The sequence below is a fragment of the Felis catus genome, chromosome D4 (assembly GCF_018350175.1).
Source record: "Felis catus isolate Fca126 chromosome D4, F.catus_Fca126_mat1.0, whole genome shotgun sequence".
Taxonomy (NCBI): domain Eukaryota; kingdom Metazoa; phylum Chordata; class Mammalia; order Carnivora; family Felidae; genus Felis; species Felis catus.
Window position 1 is genome coordinate 40,201,851 of NC_058380.1, and position 19,422 is coordinate 40,221,272.

The 19,422-nt window shown below is 45.4% G+C and overlaps 1 protein-coding gene across 8 annotated transcripts in view; it reads right to left on the minus strand.

The window, feature by feature from the left end:
• FREM1 (FRAS1 related extracellular matrix 1) overlaps positions 1-19,422 on the minus strand; it is a 313,656-nt gene that overhangs the window by 149,890 nt on the left and 144,344 nt on the right. Inside the window, exon 1 of one of the 8 annotated variants that reach the window (XM_019815979.3) lies at positions 18,264-18,706. The exons of 3 other annotated variants lie outside the window; for them this stretch is intronic. The gene's annotated coding sequence lies outside the window, so the exon portion shown is untranslated. Of the gene's footprint in view, positions 1-5,012; positions 7,249-15,418; positions 16,013-18,003; positions 18,217-18,259; positions 18,707-19,422 lie in introns of those variants that run through there. 4 more of the 8 variants (XM_019815975.3, XM_019815982.2, XM_019815981.3 and 1 more) reach the window with 4 other exon arrangements.

The window sequence follows — 19,422 nt, forward strand, 5'->3', positions numbered from 1 at the left end:
TGAAATAAATTTCTAGGCACAAGATGGAGCCTCTGCTGCCCAGGATGCCACGTCAGCAAACCGAAACTTAGAGAACTTTCGCGTCCCTGTAAATGCTCTGCTTGACCAGAAACGCAGTATAGTCAGTCACCCCAACCCCCAAAGGCCAAGCCAATTCTGAGCCTTCACCCTAATTGAGGCGGACTACGTGGCCCAGGCAATCAGATATTTTCTAAGTGTTTCTTCCTGTTCTTTATTCTTTATCCTATAAAGGCGTCTTGCCTTCCGCCCCATTTTGCAGTTCTCTGAAAGAAGACTGTCCACCTCACAGCGCGTTAAATAAAGCTCGTTTCCTATCACCTAAACCGTCTCCTTTCATCGGTTTTCAACGCCAAGGTTACACAGGTATCTGGATGGAGACCAAGCCTGGATTGGAATCTTCATGCTAACATCCAGACCACAGCAATGTCCACTATCCCATGCAGCTCGCTTAAATCACAGATGCTCAGTCCAGAAATATCCCTTTCAGTACTTTCTTCCCAGAACTCAGCACACCCTGACAGACTCCCAGAACTGTGCAGAGAAAGCCTTCCCTCAGGCTATGCTGTCAAGACCAAGGTTGCAAAGATAGATCTTTGACTACCGCACAAACTCATTAGGTTTCCATTCTCAGATTTTTCAACAGTTCACTGTCTACCCCACCAATAAAGGCCACATTTGCAAACTGTGTTTCTCAAAATACACATTTTGGAGATGTTAAAAGTTTTTCACAAAAAAAAAGTCTTCTATATCCAAATATATCTGAAGCACAGAATGCTAAAGTGTGTGTGTGCGTGTGTGCGTGCGTGTGTGTGTGTGTGTGTGTGTGTGTGTGTGTGTTTTAAGATTCACAATGTAATATGAACATATCAGAGGCTCTAAGAAGTCCTGAGGGGGAGAGGAAAAAAAACTTTAAGCACAAAGTCTGCAAACATAGAAAACCCTCCCTGCCCCCGTACAAAACCCAGGTTCTTTAAGAAATCACTCAAGAAACACTAGGCTAGAGAATTAAAAAGACTGAAATATAGAATGGCCACATGGTATCTCCAAAATTTCTGGTCATACCCGATAAATCCATACTTAATGAATTTACATCACAAATCCAAATTCCAGGCCACTCTTTGGAAACCAGACATCTGGCCTTTCTCTACAAAGACCTTCCACTAAAATTACCTTCAAAGCTGGAGAAAATGGATGGCAGAGGGAAAAGGTTTTGTGCTCTTGATTTACAGTTGTTTTTAATGACTATTGAAGTTTCTTAAACCATCAAAGGCACTTCCTTGAAGATTAGGAAGTGGCCATAATTTACATTCACTTTGCTTTTAGCCAGAGGGCTGTATCATGCAAATTTTCACAACAGCTTGTTTTAATTGAATAACTTAAACAGAAGGAAAAACACATTCACTGTGGTTGGCTATACCTGTTCCTCACCTGGGATTAACCAGTATACCCACCCAAACTCACTCCTAGGACCTTCTCAACCTGAGTGCACAGGACTGAAATTGGTTTTCCTCTTCCTGAGTGAATTCTGGATCTTCTAATTCACAATGAACCATCCAGTTGTGCAAAAGTAAGATTCTTCTTTTTTTTTTTTTATTTTTAAATGTTTATTTATTTATTTTTTTTAAATTTTTTTTTCAACGTTTATTTATTTTTGGGACAGAGAGAGACAGAGCATGAACGGGGGAGGAGCAGAGAGAGAGGGAGACACAGAATCGGAAACAGGCTCCAGGCTCTGAGCCATCAGCCCAGAGCCCGACGCGGGGCTCGAACTCACGGACCTCGAGATCGTGACCTGGCTGAAGTCAGACGCTTAACTGACTGCGCCACCCAGGCGCCCCAAATGTTTATTTATTTTAATGTTAATTTATTTTTGAGAGAGGGAAAGAGATAGAGTACAAGTGGGGGGGTGAGGGGCGGAGAAGAGCCAGAGACACAGAATCCAAAGCAGTCTCTAGGCTCTGAGCTGTCAGCACAGAGCTGGACGTGGGGCTCCCATTCACAAACTGTGAGATCATGACCTGAGCTGAAGTCAGACGTTTATCCGACTGAGCCACCCAGGTGCTCCTAATGTTTATTTATTTTTGAGACAGAGAGAGAGAGGGAGGGATAGAGAGAGAGAGAGAGAGAGAGAGGGAGGGATAGAGAGAGAGAGAGGGAGGGATAGAGAGAGAGAGAGGGAGACACAGAATCAAGAGCAGGCTCCAGGCTCTAGGCTGACAGCACAGAGCCTGATACGGGGCTGGAACCATGAACCGTGAGATCATGACTTGAGCTGAAGTCGGACGCTTAACCGGCTGAGCCACCCAGGCGCCCCCAAAAGTAAGATTCTGTTTAAATTCACATTTAGTCATGTTCAGAAGTCATCTTCTGAGAACAAATTCCCTTTTTAAAAATACATCCTGGTTCTCTGTTTCAATAGGACAAATTCATTTCTTCATTCATAGTACAAGCAATTGTCCAATACCCAATTTGTGACAAGGGCTAAACTAAGGATTACAAAGACAAAAAAAAAAAAAAAAACTCTTGCTCTTTGAGAGTTTATAGTGTAATAGAGAGAGACAGACATATAAATTATGAATTCGAAAAGAATGGTAAATGCTATAATGGTGGCATGCATTGTGTGCTACAGGAATAAGTAGGAGGGTCGCATTTGGGACTGGGGCTAGGGGAGGTCTACAAAGGGAGGGAGCTAAATTAGAAAGAACAAATAGGACTTAGAAAGGTGAAAGGGGCATGTTGGAAGATGAAGAGAAAGAATGTGGCGCAGTGAAAGAATCACCAAGTAGATGTTTTGTCGGAAACACGGTTGTGTAAATGAATGGAGAGGCAACAGACACCTAACACGTAACTGAGATATAACCCCTACCTTTGAGAAACGGAGGTCTGCAGGAGAGAGATTTATAATCAAGTACTTTACCCTACAAAATGATATTGCTACAATAGCGTGTGAGCAAAATGCTCTCATGAGTTTATCAAACACAGCAGGTTACACTTAAAGAACTTGTACTATTCGAGATGAAATGCTTCATCATGAAAAGGATTGCCCAGACATTCAGAAAATGACTACCCAGCATCGCTCCTTGCGCTGTACTACAATAACCTTGATCATCCTCTCTGCGTGCCATTGCTAATGATAAAATCCAAACTCATGGATGTCTGGTGCACAAAAGAGGCCACCTATCACAAATAGTCTTGTTAAAAGATCTGCTGAAACGGAAATGTTTTCGATGACCTCAGAAACTAGGTGATGAGTGATAAAAAAAAAAAAGATGTAATGTCGTTTGAGCCTAAGTCCCACTACATCAAAAGTCATAGACTTCTAGGGTTGGAAGGAGCTTCTCCTTCCAAATTTCACTTGCCAACATGATCACCATCAAGTGTTAGGCATTAACTCGGCATCTGACACTGTTTCAGTGCATCTAATTTTCACAACCAACTATGGAGCGGATTCTATTCTAAGGATTCTGATTCTAAGGAAACAGATAAGTAATTTGTCCAAGGCAAATGCTAATAAATGATTGAGCTGGCATTCCAAACCCGGCAGACAGGCTCCAAAGCCCATGTTCCTGATATACGTAGATCCAGGCAGCTCGAAGACCCAGACGCTGGTTCGCGAGTACTTTCCCTGGGAGGGGGCCTTCCAGCATGGGGGCAAAGCCTTCAGTCAGGACAAAGTCTTCAAGTGAACATCTCTTGCCATCGCCTAGCTACCTGCACCCGTCCTTCTGGGAGATGGGGGTCATTACAAGAAAATGAACGTGCAATTCTTAAAACCAACGAATAATTAAACTTCACAGGACTCTAATGAGTCTTGCCTTTCTTCTCTGCTGAGGATCTTGGCACAATTTGCACGTTAAGCCATGATCTATGTATCACTTTTTTTTTTTTTTACAAACATTTGGGGTTTTTTTTCACACATATTTGTTTTTTGTAAATGACTGTGTAAATATAGGACAAGAGAAGGAGGAGGAGGAAGGGGGCAGGGAGGGCTTAACGCTTTGCTCTAGGATTACAGCTGAAACGAAAGGGAATGCAATAGTGATAACCACAGAAGCCAAACTATAAGTCAGATCCACCAGATTTCTCCTACTTCCACTTCTTCCTTGAACAAGGTCCGTATTCTTCCTTTGCCTGTTTCCTCACCTATACAATAATTGATACCTTTCAGGGTCATTAAAATAGTTAAATGTGGTAATGTATGTAAATGTATTATGGCCCAACCAAAGCCCCCAGTCACGTGCGCACACACACACGTGCGCGCACACACACACAGAGCAAGGCTCAAAGAAACTCAGTCCCCTTTCTTACCCTATCTGCCCCAGGCCAACCAGAGTTTTTTTCTAAAACTTATTGAAAAAATTACCACTGTAATGGATACAGGTCATTAAACATACATCAACACCCATAGAATGTACAACATGGCAAGTGAACCCTAATGAAACTATGGGCTTTAGATAATCATAATTGGTTCATCAATTGTTAACAAGTACACTATGATAATACAAAGTGTTAACGATTGGAGAAACCTAGGGGGTGGGGTGTATGTGAGAACCTTGTTCAATTTTTCTGTAAATCGGAATCAGCTCAGAGACTAGAGCTTATTAATTAAAAAACATTATTAGAGGCGCCTTGGTGGCGCAGTCAGTCAAGTGACCGGCTTTGGCTCAGGTCATGACCTTGCAGCTCCTGGGTTCCAACCCTGCATTGGGCTCTCTGCTGTCAGAGCAGAACCCACTTCAGATCCTCTGTCTCCCTCTCTCTCTGCCTCTCTCCCACTCGCACGTGCACGCTCACTCTCTCCCTCTCAAAAATAATAAATAAACAGTAAAACAATTACTAGTTGAGCTATCCTTTGACATGTTCCATGATTAGGTTGAATCAACTCTCCAGTAACACCCAACAGGTCTAAAAATTTTTCTATAGAGCAGTGCAGGGCTCTTCACAATGAAAAACCAGCAAGGCAAACCACAGTGACTTCTTGCTTATCTTACCTCCTGGTGTTCAAGACTGAGCGTGATTCTCTCCATGCTGTAGAGCTCTGTCCTCCTTGATCTGCATACCTCCAGCTACTCAAGCGCCATCAGGCCTTGCTGGCCACAGGACACTCCCACACTGACGCCCCACCTATGAGCCCAGTGCTAGTATTAGTTCTCCAACACATGCATGAGTCCCTAACGTGTCTGTGTTCTGCTGAGCTTAATTGCGTTAAGAAGAGTAGAAAGTTAATCCACTTACTTTGGCAGACTTTGGGGTGGGCTTTGGTGAGTGGGAGGGTGGGAGAGTGCTCTCAGACAGTGAGAGTAAAAAAGCTTCCGTACTAGTCCAAAACCAAAGTCTCCACGAACATCACGGGCTGCAAACAAAGTATCTGAACGTCTGATTAGATGACTTATTGCTGAATACATGGTGCAAAAGAATACAGCACTGCGGAAGAATGGCATCATATAACAATTACCAAGCCACATCAAGTCAGGGAGACGGTTCAAAAGACACAAATATGGGGCAAACAAGGCTCTTGGCTAAAACACTTTCTTGGAGTCTCCAAGACACAAATAGACTAATGTTTAAAAGTTGGCTTGCAAATCGTTTGTCTAGAACCTATTTACCAGAGGCACCGTGTCCAGACTAGTTGACAAATGCGGTTCACACCGTGATGTCCCGGAGCACTACATAAACTCCTCACGGTGGAAGATATTTCTGGGGATATCACACTAAGACACCTGCCCTTTGAAGTGTTGGCCAAAGGAGTTGAGACTCGCTTATTTGGTTTTTCTCAGTTTAGTACGCCAAAGTCCAGGGCACCATCTGTGTTGTAACCACGCTCCGGGGGTCCCAGTGGTGCTGTTTTCACTGACCACAAAGTAAACGGGGCCCCCGGAGCTACGCAGTGTGGTGGTTGACCCCGATGTCTCCTGAGGCCTGAGGGAAAGTACTGGCTACAAAAGAGACTTCCTTCTCATGGCTTTAGCCAAATTTCACTGCTGGAAGGAGGCGAACAGCCTTTGTGAGGGCGGACGATGGTCTTCATCACTGACAACGTTCCAGAAACACACCAAGGTGAAAGAGTTGCCCTAATGTCTCTCCTAAACCCACGGGGTCCCATCTCTGGCTTCACATCAAGATCGCTCATGCATCATCTCCAATCTCAGATTTAACTCATCTGGGTGGGGTCCAGCCATCTGAAATCAAAAGTTCTCTGGTGATTCTAATGAGCAACCAGGATTGAGAATCACTGCTGCAAACAACTACACTTGATTTTCTTCTCCTATGAGTAGAAGAAGTAAAGGGCGCTTTAGTACCCAAGGACTGAAGGTAGGTCCTTTGGCATGTCTGAAAACCATCAGGGTGGAGTGGGGTGGTGGGACGAGGGCTGGAGTGCCACCTAGAAGACCAGCACCTGGAAGAGGCTGAAGGCAAGATCCAGTTTGAAGGTGACTGGGGACCAATGGGGAAGAAGAGAGGGAGACAGGATGGCCCCAGACAGGGAAGAAATGAAGGAACCTTTCCCAACAGCCTAACTGGGAGACCATTCCTAGGAAGCTAGTCACATGCATGAGAAGTATAGACATGAGGCAGTGGTTTCCCGAATTAGCAAACTCCTTAGAAAGGAAACAGTCTAAAATAAAAGAAATTAACATAAAGTTGAACCAGTAAGATTTTGTGCTAGGACTAGTTTCCATTGCATTCCAACTTTTCCCTTGCTGTGAGTCTTTAAAGACACAGTGAAATACGTGTATTGCGATAATACATTTTCTTACCCACAAGGCTAATATTTATCCACGATTTTTTTCCCCCACGGTATATTTCATATTGTGATAGAAACAATTCTTTGGCTTTAGGCAGGAAGTAATAGGTCTCCCTAAAATCATTACCTGCAAAGTCATTATCGATCAGATGAGAAGGGAATTCGAGGCTATCTGGTTAATCATCTGCCGCAAAGCACAAACATTCAGACCTTCTGGTCTGTAAATTAAAAATGTCTCACGTGACTCCAAAGACTAATTCCCTTTTGTGTTCCTAATGTACCAGTTTCTTCTTGTCAGTGCTTCCGTGAAACAATGGCCATTATTTCATGCCTCCTACAATATTTATTAACACAGTTGTGAACCTTGACCTTGTCTGCTGAAGCCCATCTCACTATCTCCAGCCTTCTGGTTAGGATAAACAATTTGGCTTTTTCTACTCAGTAAGAAAACACAAAGATCGATCCTTTGAAGGAAATAGAGCCTTTTTTCTTTTTATATACAGAAAAAGCCAGATAATACTGCACGTTTACCTCATATTCTTCAGCTCACACACCTCTTTGTAGGCAGACCTCAGTTATGCCTTTGAACTAAGGATAAGCCCTTTGACCAAACCATTCACTCTTTGAACAACTTAGTGTTTCAAGAAAAACCTCAACATACAGAATAAATGTTACATACACCTTCTCAGACTTGCTGGCACCATCTGCACAGGGCGAATCCATAATATCGATTTCACAAGGTTGTTGTAAAGATTGCATTTGCTGTTGTCGTTCTTTTTTTTAATGATATTTATTCTGAGAGAGAAAGTGGGGAAGGGGCAGAGAAAGAGGGAGAGTGAGAATCCCAAGCAGGCTCTGCACTGTCAGCATGAAGCCCAGCGCAGGATTTGAACCCACGAACCGCGAGGTCACGCCCTGAGCTGAAATCGAGAGTCAGACGCTTAACCGACTGAGCCACCCAGGCGTCCCTGTCGTTGTTGTTAACAAATTCAGCTGCCCTCACATCATGGGCACGTGTGCTCCGTACCATGGCATTGTCTTAAAGTCTTCAGTCTTGGTCTTCGAAAGTCTGAAGAGTCTAGGTCTTAAAAGTTTGAAGTCTTCGATCTTCAGGTTCTGCCTGCTGCGCGACACCATACGATCTCCGAATACGTCTCTATTAGCTCGAGTGGCTGTCATCATTTGCCACATCAGTGGGGGAATGGATGCATAAGGACCTGCGTCTTCCTACCAATGAATCCCATAGCCTGTGATTCCCATGCACTACAAGGAGCCTAGCACCGGAGTGACTTCTAAAGCTCCAGCCCAGGAAATGTCTCTTTCTCGGGGAGTAAATAAAGACCGCTAGTTCCCAGTAAAGCAATCCAGCAACAGTCAACGTACGAGGCCTCATAGCATCTGGAGTGCAAAATGGTACACACAGCACGTTTCCCCCTCCTAACCTGAAGCGTTAAATTGGCACTACGCAGCCTTTTTAGCCCGATGAGAAAAATAAGGTGGGTTCCATCTAGAAGTTTTGAAAGCGCCAAGCTAGTCCTGCCTGAGGAAATTTCCTTGTCACCTCACCCTGAGGCCACGCTCTAAATCCAGAGTGCATGACAAATGGATTTCTCAGGATGATCAAACCACAGGTTTGGTCTTCTTTCTTTCTGCTGTTGTTATGTCTTCAGAATTTGGAAGATCTCCTCCTCCTCCAGGAGGAGACCTTGATTGACGTGGTGGCATAAGGTTTATGGGGTGAATTTGGTTCCCCCAAATTCATATATTTAAGTCCTAGCCCCCAGTACCTCAGAAGGTGACCGTATGTAGAGACAGAGCCTTTAAAAAAAATTTTTTTTTAATGTTTATTTATTTTTGAGACAAGGCGAGAGACAGAGTGCAAGCAGTGGAGGGGCAGACAGAGGGAGACACAGAATCTGAAGCGGGCTGTCAGCACAGAGCCCGAAGCGGGGCTTGAACTCATGAACCATGAGATCATGACCTGAGCCGAAGATGCCACTGAGGCACTCAGGCACCCCTAGAGATAGAGCCTTTAAAGAGGCATTTAAGTCGGGGCGTCTGGATGGCTCAGTAGTTGAACAACCGACTCCGGCTCAGGTCATGATCTCATGGTTTGTGAGTTCGAGCCCCATAGCAGGTAGCTGCTGTCAGCCTGTCAGCACAGAGTCCACTTTGGATCCTCTGTCCTCCTCTTTTGCCCTTCCCCCGCTTGTGCTCTCCCAAAAATAAAAGAGGCAATTAAGTTAAAATGAGGTCATTACGGTAGACCTTAATCCAATAGAAGTAGTGTCCTTATAAAAATAAAAATTTAGGGGCGCCTGGGTGGCGCAGTTGGTTAAGCGTCCGACTTCAGCCAGGTCACGATCTCACGGTCTGTGAGTTCGAGCCCCGCGTCAGGCTCTGGGCTGATGGCTCGGAGCCTGGAGCCTGTTTCCGGTTCTGCGTCTCCCTCTCTCTCTGCCCCTCCCCCGTTCATGCTCTGTCTCTCTCTGTCCCAAAAATAAATAAAAACTTTAAAAAAAAAAAAAGAAGAATGGAAAAAAAAAATAAAAATTTAGAGGACACAGAAGGGCACAGAGGGAAGACCATGTGAAGACACAGGGAGAAGATAACTTTCTACAAACCAAGGAGAGAGGTCTCAGGAGGAATCAACCCTGCTGACACCTTGATCTTGGACTTCTAGCCTCTAGAATTGTGAGAAAATAAATTTCTCTTGTTTAGGCCACCAAGTTTGTAGTCTATTGTTACGACAGCGTTTGCAAATTAATACATATAGTAAACAAGAGTTGAAGAGGCTATAAAAACCAACGTGAAATCACGACCAGTCCTACGGCCCCTCAACTCCTGTACCTTTCCTACTGATTACTCACCCTCCAGTGACCTCTTAACCACCAATCAGTACCTCCAGCAGCAGCTACTTTTAATTGTTTCAGGAAGTCTAAGAGCTTAAGGTGCCAACCATTTTGCAACATTTGAGCAAAATCATTTTTATAAAATGCTGTGGTGTTTCCTTCTGATCTACTGTATGAACGTCCGTGGATCTTAGCAGGGGCCACAGTTGGGGAGGAGATCAAATCCTGAGCCATGACGTGTGGCTAGCAGGAGTCTGATTTTTTTTCAGATGAGGCAACTATCACAAGAAAAGAAGAAAGTAAGGAGAGCGCAAGGAGAGGAAAGGAAAAGAAAAGGCCATTGGGTCTGGAATTTGCAATGAACTGCGGGTGCCCTGGAACACCCAGTCACCACACCACGACTATGTCCTGCATATTAAATGACAATGACTCTATGTGAAAAACTGTTATTTTATATTTTGGAAATGAGCTAGAAATATAGCCCATACTTGGTAGAAATCAGTTCTTCAGGGGCATTTGCCCTTTTGATCCCCATCCTTGTTTGCTTTTTGTTTTCATTATTACTTTGATAAATTGGCTTTGATCGGCAGACCAGTGGCCCTCCCCGTGGAAGAAACCAAGCCTGAAACAGAGAGGCTCCCACCCCAGTGAGACTTGAGGACACGGTGACCTTAGATTTGAAGGCTGGTCCCTTCACCTCCTGGTGACATCATCTAGGCCAAATTAAGCTCTCTTAGCCTCAGTTTCCTTACCAGTAACAAGGGGTGGAAACACCAACGCGTAGTTGTGTTGTGCGAATCAAATGAAAAAAAAAAAACCTGTGTGGCCATCTAGCACAGTGTGTGTGCTCAATAAATGTTAGTGTTCTCACAACGACTAGTGCTGTGACTATTACTCCTACTACTCATCAGACATTTTCTTTTCCCCTTTCCCATCCTATGCTTCATATGGACCAACCAGCCTACCTCCTTGAAAAGTTGTCTCCATCCACCCCGGACCATCTTGCATTCCCCAAGAGGACAGCTTGATGGTGACTGCCACCAGCCCACTGAAATAGCTCCCAGAGGCTGCCAGTGACTTGCTAATTGATAGATCAACTTAAAGGTTTCTCCAGCGATCCTCTCTGGCCTTAACAGCACCCAGCAGTGCCCTCCGCCCACACTTTCTGCAAAATTGCCTCTCTCCTGGGCTATGTAATGCAATATACTCCCGGTTCTCTTTCTCTCCCAAACCACTGCTTCCTTCTCTTTTATTTGTTCTTCCTTTGCTTTCTATTGTCTTTTTTTTTTTTTTTTTAATCTTCTCTGGGCCATGTTGCACTGCTAAAAATGTGGCACTTCTGAAAACTGTGACCTCAGCTGGCTTCTCACAACACATCCATTTCCACAGCCTTTGGCTAACACCTCTAGGCCTATGTATTCCCAAACCACAGCCCTACCCTCTCCCATAGCTTCTAGTTGCACACTTACAAGGACCTGCTGGACCCTTCCCATCTCTGTTCTCCTATTCATGTCTGCCCCTTGCTTGGAATGTCTTTGTTTCCATCCTTATTAAAATCCCTATGTATTGAGACTTCGTGAAATGCTTCCTTCAAGATGCCTTAAGACATGATCATTCCATTTGGAAGATTTCCTTCCCGCTAATGGAGAAGAATCACATTTTATTTAAACCTGTCACCGGGCCTACCTGTTGGTGTAGCTGTTTATGTGTTTAGAAGGAAGGAGAACAAAACTGTGTATTGCAAGTGATATGCATTCAACACATGTATCAATAAATGAAATCAGAAAATAGAATTGAACTGTGCCTTCAGCATTCTTGTCAAAACAAGAACACCAGCACACATTGACTTCTTTGAGCTCTTCTCATGTAAACTTGAACACTCCTATGAGTCTGGGTTATGGAGATATTGTGCCTAGGTCACTCTCTAAAAAGAAAAAAAAAAAGGCGGGGCGCCTGGGTGGCTCAGTCGGTTGAGAATCCAACTTCAGCTCAGGTCATGATCTTGCGAGTTCGTGAGTTCGAGCCCCATGTTGGGCTCTGTGCTGACAGCTCGGAGCCTGGAGCCCCCTTCAGATTCTGTGTCTCCTTCTCCCTCTGCCCCTCCCCTGCTTGAGCTCTGTCTCTCCCTCTCTCTGGAAGATAAATAAACATTTTTAAAAAATTTTTTAAAGAAAAAAAAAAGAGGTTGGGGCACCCTTTCTCTTATGAGAAACATCTTGCTTGAGTGGTGCCCATAGCTCCATTCCTCTGATTAAATAATTTTCCGGGGCGCCTGGGTAGCGCAGTCGGTTAAGCGTCCGACTTCAGCCAGGTCACGATCTCGCGGTCCGTGAGTTCGAGCCCCGCGTCGGGCTCTGGGCTGATGGCTCAGAGCCTGGAGCCTGCTTCCGATTCTGTGTCTCCCTCTCTCTCTGCCCCTCCCCCGTTCATGCTCTGTCTCTCTCTGTCCCAAAAATAAATAAACGTTGAAAAAAAAAATTTTTTTTAAATAATAATAATTTTCCAAATTCCTACACAAAGATATAGAAGACAAGCTTATCCAGTTCACAGACAGTGCAAATCCCAAAAAAGTTGACTGTTATCACTGAGGGCACAATCAAAGCCCACGGTCTCAATAATCGGAGGCTAGGATCATGGACGGAAGCCAGGAAGTTCGCTTTCAGCAGCACAAATGTAAAACTACATCCCCCCAAATCAAGTGCACATGAATGGGAAAGAGCAGACCTCCTCTGGCAGAGATTTATGGAAAAAAAAAAGTCTGTCTTCAAACTATATGAAAGAGGATTGACTTTATTTTCTGGTTGCAGGGTGCAGAACCAGGGACGACGGGTAGAATGGCAACCTACTTTTAGAAAGAACTTTCCTTCAGAGTTGTCCAATAATGGCAAGAGCTGAGGGACCGCCACAGAAAGGGATCCTTGTCCTAGGGAGGGGGTGGGATTCGGTGCTTTCCGAGGTCCCCTGCAACTGTGAGACTGGATTTCCCGGCGTGATTGTCCTCTGCCCATCTCTCCGGCCTCTTCTCACACGATTCTCCTCCCTGCCACTGACAGGCTAGTCACCCAGTCCCTCTTCCTTGCTTAGACTCACTGGGCTGCCGACCCAGAGCCTTTACATGTTTTACCCATGACGCTCCATCTGCCATGAATGCCATCTCCCCACCTCTTCCAAACTCCCTTTTGCCTGGCGAAATTCTATCCGTCCTTCAGATCTCGGCCTCCCAGCCCAGTGTCATCTGCTTCTAGAGCCCTGCAATACCCTTACCGCACGCTGCACACCTGCAGGCATTTAATTGTGTATTCGCAGTCATTTCATTAAAAGCCCACCTTTTACTCTAGTCTGTAGGCTTCTTGAAGATAACAACCATGATTGTTCTGCTCACTGAAGTCCCTCCAGTCCTGGTCATCTTCTCTGGCACAGAGAAGCTCAGTAAATACTAGCTGAGTGACTCACTTATCACAATGCAAACACCGGGCCGATAAGAAAAAACTGGTGGAAGAAAGAGAAATATCTGGGGGGTGGGGTTAGGGGTGGGGGCAGGGTGGGTGGGTGGGGGGACCACTGCATGCTTGAACAGCTGTGGCGTTCCATTTGGTGATAGTTCACAGGCTGACCGTGGTGCAATCCCAGAGTTTCAAATTCTCAAACAAACATTTCCCCAGACGTCGGACCGCCTGCTACAATGGAGCAAACTCCCCCCAGCCAAAACAATAAAATGATTTCTTTCCTTATGTATTTATCATAAACGGCTATAAAAGTCTTCACTTCTGGAGGGTCGGGAAGAAATGAAGACAGAATGATTTTTACGTCGCTCTTGCTCTCTCTGTACTAATCGCTTTTACAGTGTGGGCGCTCGTGGGTCTGTTCCATGGGTCTATACCATCCTGGAGGAGGAATCAAGTGAGAAGTAGGCTGGGATGAGACACTCAAGGCCAGAGAAGTGGTGGGTTGAGATCTATTATGCTTAGGCAACGAAATCTGGAAGAGAGCTTGGTTTCCCATTTCTCTTTTCTCTGCACCTATAAACTGAGTGGCTTGACACATTTGATTCCTTCCGGCCTTCACACCTGTGTTAGCCCTCTTCCAAGGAAGAAATACTCATTGAGCACTTATCGTACATTGTGGACCATGCTAGGTGCCTTCCAAGTGCCCTTTAGCCCTTAAGAACATTCAGTAAGTGTCCATACCCTTCTTTTTTAATGTTTACCATTGAGAGAGTGCAAGTGGGGAATGGACAGAGACAGAGGGGACAGAGGATCCGATGTGGGGCTCAAACTCACGAACCATGAGATCAAGGCCTGAACCGAGGTCAGATGGATGCTCAACAGACTGAGCCACCCAGGCGCCCCAAAGGTCATTCTTTTTTTTCTATTACACCACTCTGGGTTCTTCTCTTAATACTACCTTTTGGTTTCAGAACAATCACCGATGCTTATTGGATGAAACAGAATCATCCTACCGTGTTAAAACAAAGAGGAAGATTTACAGAAAACAGAATTAAAGTGTCATTGTTCTGTGCCACAGTGTTGTCTTCCCAAGGAGAATCACTTTAACAGCAAAAACAAATCCAGGCTACAAAAGGGGTTTGATAGGACACCCCTAGCAACTTTTTAAACATTGGGATAAACTCTCATCTGGCAACGACCATCCTTTCTGAAATCCTCCTAGGCTCACAATGTTTTTGGCTCATAATTTACTGAATGAGGAATTTTTGTGCTAACAGGAAATGTAGACCCTGGAATGAAAATCCCATGGCCCTCCGTGTGACCTCACGAGACAAAGTCCTGGCACATTTCTTTGAAGAAGAATTTAGGGAGCATTTGTAAGTCCTGAGCAGCTGATAACACTTGACACAATGCAGAGATGGGTTCCCAGGGATGTGGGACACCAATAGAAGGACATGGAGTGTAGTGGGTCCTAGAGTGTTATCTGCACCGGCCTCTAAATGACAGAAAAGTTTCAAGGATAAAATTGAGAGTGAAGAGTGACATACGATCTTAGAAGCATTTGCGTGATGCAGAAAAGGAGTATTTTTGACATCCTAAACGCAGCCCCAGAAATAGGGAGGGGTAAGAGTGACACCAAAGGCTATCTTGCCATCTCCTTTAAACCCACCAACAAGAGGCCAAGAACTTATGACGAAAATATCCCAACTCTGCAAAATCCCTGTACTCTGTCCTCCAGCGAGTAGTTTCCCACCCAAACATAGTATCTTCAGACAGCTGGATGCTACATTTATCAGAAAAACACACAGATCACAGCTATATTTTCTTATCTTGATGGCCAAGTTTGAGAATCCTTTGAAACATTGCAGTTATGGCAGTAAGAGAAACTATAGTAGAGACAAAATGCAGATTTCATTAGGGAGTTGTTGTTTTTTTTTTCCCCCCAGCCCCTCAAAGGTCTCTGTTTGAGCCTCTCTCGCCTGGTACCACAAAAGCTATTAAATCACTTGAATGAAAGGGTCAGGTTACTAGCTGTGCAAGTATGGAAGCGGGCAAGCCCTGTTCAGACCACCCAGCTCTCCAAAGGGTAGCAACACCAGATTCAGACAAGATAAGAGGCTGCTGTCCTATGTAACCTGGCCAGGGAAACAGCCTCTCTGGAGCGTTACAGGACCCCATTGTGAGGAACGGGCTGAACGCTCCGAAAAGGTAAAATTCGTCTAACATACTACACCGGCGGTCTTGGTTTCTTATGAGAGAAAGAAAACTTACAAGACATTTTTGTAGAGTTTTAAGAGAAGCAGTGAGCCAAATCTTTGGGCCTATTTCCAAAGCAAATGTCATTCCTCCCTTACCTGTGTTTAGAAGGCAGCGACATATCCACGAATGTCAGAATATCAGAGCTGGGAAGATACTCAAATCCATTTAGTTCAACGCTTTCGTTATATTGATGGAGGGAGTGAAGGTTAGAGAGATTAGACGGCTCATCCAAGACTGGCTAGCAACAGCTAACACTCGAATCACCATGAGGACAAGGGCTCTGTTCATGCATTGACCTTTTTGGAGTCCCTGGAAAGTAGCAGGGCACCTGACACTAAGCAGGCACCCGCAAACATTTGGAGTGAGAGGGGAGGAAAAAAGGAAGGGATGCTGATGGCCACATCCTATTTCCTTTCTACTACAAACATACAATGGCATAAAATGTCGCTGGGGAAGAGGATGGGGCTGAGTTCTCACTTTCAGATGTTGTCAAATGAGGACTTCCGCATGAATGAGGAATCGCTTCCTGTTTCTCCCAATCCCTGTTGGTTGGTCTAATCTAAACTCAGTTTCCAGGAATTAGACTGCTCCTGACCAGTCCCAAGAAATAACCCAGCTCAGTTCAGCTTGAGTCAGTTTAGCCCATCCCCAGAAGCAGAGCATCCTGGGAGGCTGGTAAAGAATTAAGAAGAGGGGCGCCTGGGTGGCTCAGTCCGACCTTGGCTCAGGTCATGATCAGGTTTGTGGGTTCGAGCCCATGTTGGGCTCTCTGCTGTCAGCACAAAGCCCGCTTCAGATCTACGGTCTCCCTGTCTCTCTGCCCTTCCCCCTCTCACATGTGGATTCTCCCTCTCTCTAAAAAATAAATAAACATTAAAAAAAAAAGAAGAAGGGGCGCCTGGGTGGCGCAGTCGGTTAAGCGTCCGACTTCAGCCAGGTCACGATCTCGTGGCCCGTGAGTTCGAGCCCCGCGTCAGGCTCTGGGCTGATGGCTCAGAGCCTGGAGCCTGTTTCCGATTCTGTGTCTCTCTCTCTGCCCCTCCCCCGTTCATGCTCTGTCTCTCTCTGTCCCAAAAATAAATAAACGTTGAAAAAAAAAATTTAAAGAAGAAGAAGAAGAAGAAGAAGAAGAAGAAGAAGAAGAAGAAGAAGAAGAAGAATAATTATTAAAAAACAGCACTGGGTTGAAAGTTTCTAAGACAAACACTGCTTGGCCATGTGGGGTCAGGTCAGACCACACATCCCAACACATGGAGGTGGGGAACATGGCATGCAGGCGCCTTTGCCCAACTCCCTTCCTCACTCACGGGAACGGAAAGGCAAGGATGGAAAGAGGAGCAAGGAAACAAAGATGACGGTGGTGGGAAGGCTGGTTAAAAGCCCTGGTTTACCGGCCAAGCATGCAAAGCCATGTTGCATCTAGCTTACATTCAACATCAGCTGAAACTCAAGTTTAGTATTTAGCTATGAGGTTTAATATTAACCAAGTACGTGGCAAGAATTTAATTGCCAAGGACAACACAGACCAGCGCTTCTCCAAGCATGATCTCACCTACTGCAGAATCACCCAGGTGAATTCCCAGCCCCTCCCCAGGCCGAAAATCCTCTGGGGGCGTGGCCCAGGCACCTGCCTTTCAGCAAGCACCCAAGTGGCACTCTGAGCTCTGAGAATCCCTGGCAGAGAGAAAGAGCAAAGGTGGTTAACATTTTCCTAGAATCGGACTGAAGGCGCGTTTACCAAGTATAGGCAGGGGACTGGGAAGCAATTCTTCAAGCTTTAACTAAAGCTAGGAATGGTGGTGTCAGTTTTCCAGAGCAGAAACCCTAGGAGCATTTGGGTCACTAGGTCTGGTCTTTGAAGCAGCCCTGAAGAGGTTAATCTCTCCAGCAAGATTCCCAGGCCATAAACTCCAACCAGCCCCGGAAATGCTCTTTTGAAGCTTTGTAATTCACACCAGGCAACAAGACTGAGCACAAGAGTTAAAAAAAAAAAAAAAAAGCAGAAAGGAAAATTAAGTGCCTGGAAAGTTATTTCTGTGACCCAGATGAAAACTACAAGAAGCTATTCACTATAGCACGAAAGTCTCTGGACCAAATCTGGGTAATGAGCAGAAAGAACTTAAAAATCAGTCCAAAACTTCGGAACAATATGATTTCTTTGCCTCTCCAACACTCCCTCTCATCCTCATAAAAATAGAAACCATGCTTTTAAAAATATATATGCAACTATAACTAAACTAAAGCAAGGTATCCAAAAATCATCTCATGCAAATTTCTATCTCTTTATACCATGAGGATATTATCTGCAGTGTTAATTTTTTCATCATTTCCCTTTGCCATTTCATTTAGCTGAGAAGAAACATTCTGATGGGGGGGTGGGGCTGGATTACAAAATTTAAAATGGTGATTTCATTGGTGAGTGCCATTGGGATGGATTCAGAAGAGAGTTATAAACCATGTTACATAATATAGAGAGTCCCATCTTGAGCATATGGCTTTGTAACAGTGCAAACTGCCACCTTCTGAGTTTCCATGAGAATTAAACTTTTGCAAGCCGACTCTGCATACTTCTCGCATGGTTACTGGAAGGGATTGCCACCACGCAAACAACCTCTGGGGCATTCTGCTACCAGAACATTCACAGTCAGGATGAGAGGAAGTACATAAAGCACATACTTACAGGTAGTGGTTTTCCTTTCCAAGCTAAAAAGCTAGAAACCCTCCAACCCGAATCCCGGCGGGCGGTAAGAGTCACTGACCTGGTAATCTCTGGTTTAAAGGGTTTTGGGGGTGGGGGGCGGGGGACGGAGGACAACAACCCAGGAAAGGAAAGAGCTGAAATTCCAGTCTTTCAGGTCAGCTGAGTTTGAGCTTTCTTTGTGCTAAAAATCCATGAACCCACCCCACAGGAAAATAGAGACTTGAAGTTCACATACTCACTCCACCGTCCTTGCTGGTCCTCTCCAAGGCTGCTGCTGCTGCTGCTGCTACGGAAACTTCCCGACTGCCCAGCCTCAGGACTCCCCCTGCGAAGGGCATGATAAAGGATGCCTGCCGTGCCTGCGGGGAGCCCGACCTCCCTGGCGGAGAGCCACGGCTCTCCAGTCCCTTCTGCTGGTCGGGGCCCCGCGGGGACAAAACTGCGCTTTTGTGAATCAGGTCGCTTGCTCCTCTGCCTACCCTCTCCCCAGCGTCCCCTTCCACTATTAGTTCTGTACTAACTGCTCCGCCACTGGCTGAGCCCAAGCCGCCTCTCCCGCCCGCAGCACACAGGCACACCCGCTCACACACATGCAGCACACGCACGGACACACACACACACACACACACACACACACACACACGACATGTACCCCGTCGCCCAAAACACACCTCACCCGGGCGCACCCAGGCTGCCCACACACACCGACACATTCACGTCCATGCACACATATTCACACACCCTCACACAGGTGTGTGTGCCTACTTACACATGTCACACACACACACACGCTAAGACCCACCCCCACGCATATTGACACACGCACATATGCTAACACCCACCACATGCAACCTCCTACACTTTTTCTCCCCGGCCCTTCAAACTCTTCAGACACTTTTTGCTTTTTCCTGAACCCCTTTTCTTCAAACAAATCCTTCGGAAAGGTTTTTATTCAAAGTCAGACAAGACGCTCAGCATTCAGAAAGGAGGAGGCAGGGGAATGGGGTGGGGTGGGGGGGCCTTTAACTTTTGCCACAGCCTTTAAAGAAAAAGAGGAGCTTCAGTTCTGAAGCACCACCTTAGTTCATCAGCCTACAAGGCTTTTCACGTGTTTGATTCTTTTTCAAGATTCACCAAAATTCCATTAACCTCATCTCATTTACGGAGAGTTCATGACCCCACCGATTCAGCTGTATCCCAGGTCAAGAAATGTCCCTCAGAAATTCGTCTCATGACAGCTGCCAGGGTTCCGTGGGTGGGTGGAAATTTGTTCCCTAACAACTGCATAATAAAGTGCGCTCCTGTATTTCATCTCCACCAGAAAAAAAAAAAAAGTAATGGCATACCATCTGTCCTAACTTTTAAATTGACCATAAATAGAGACGTTGAAGTAGTATC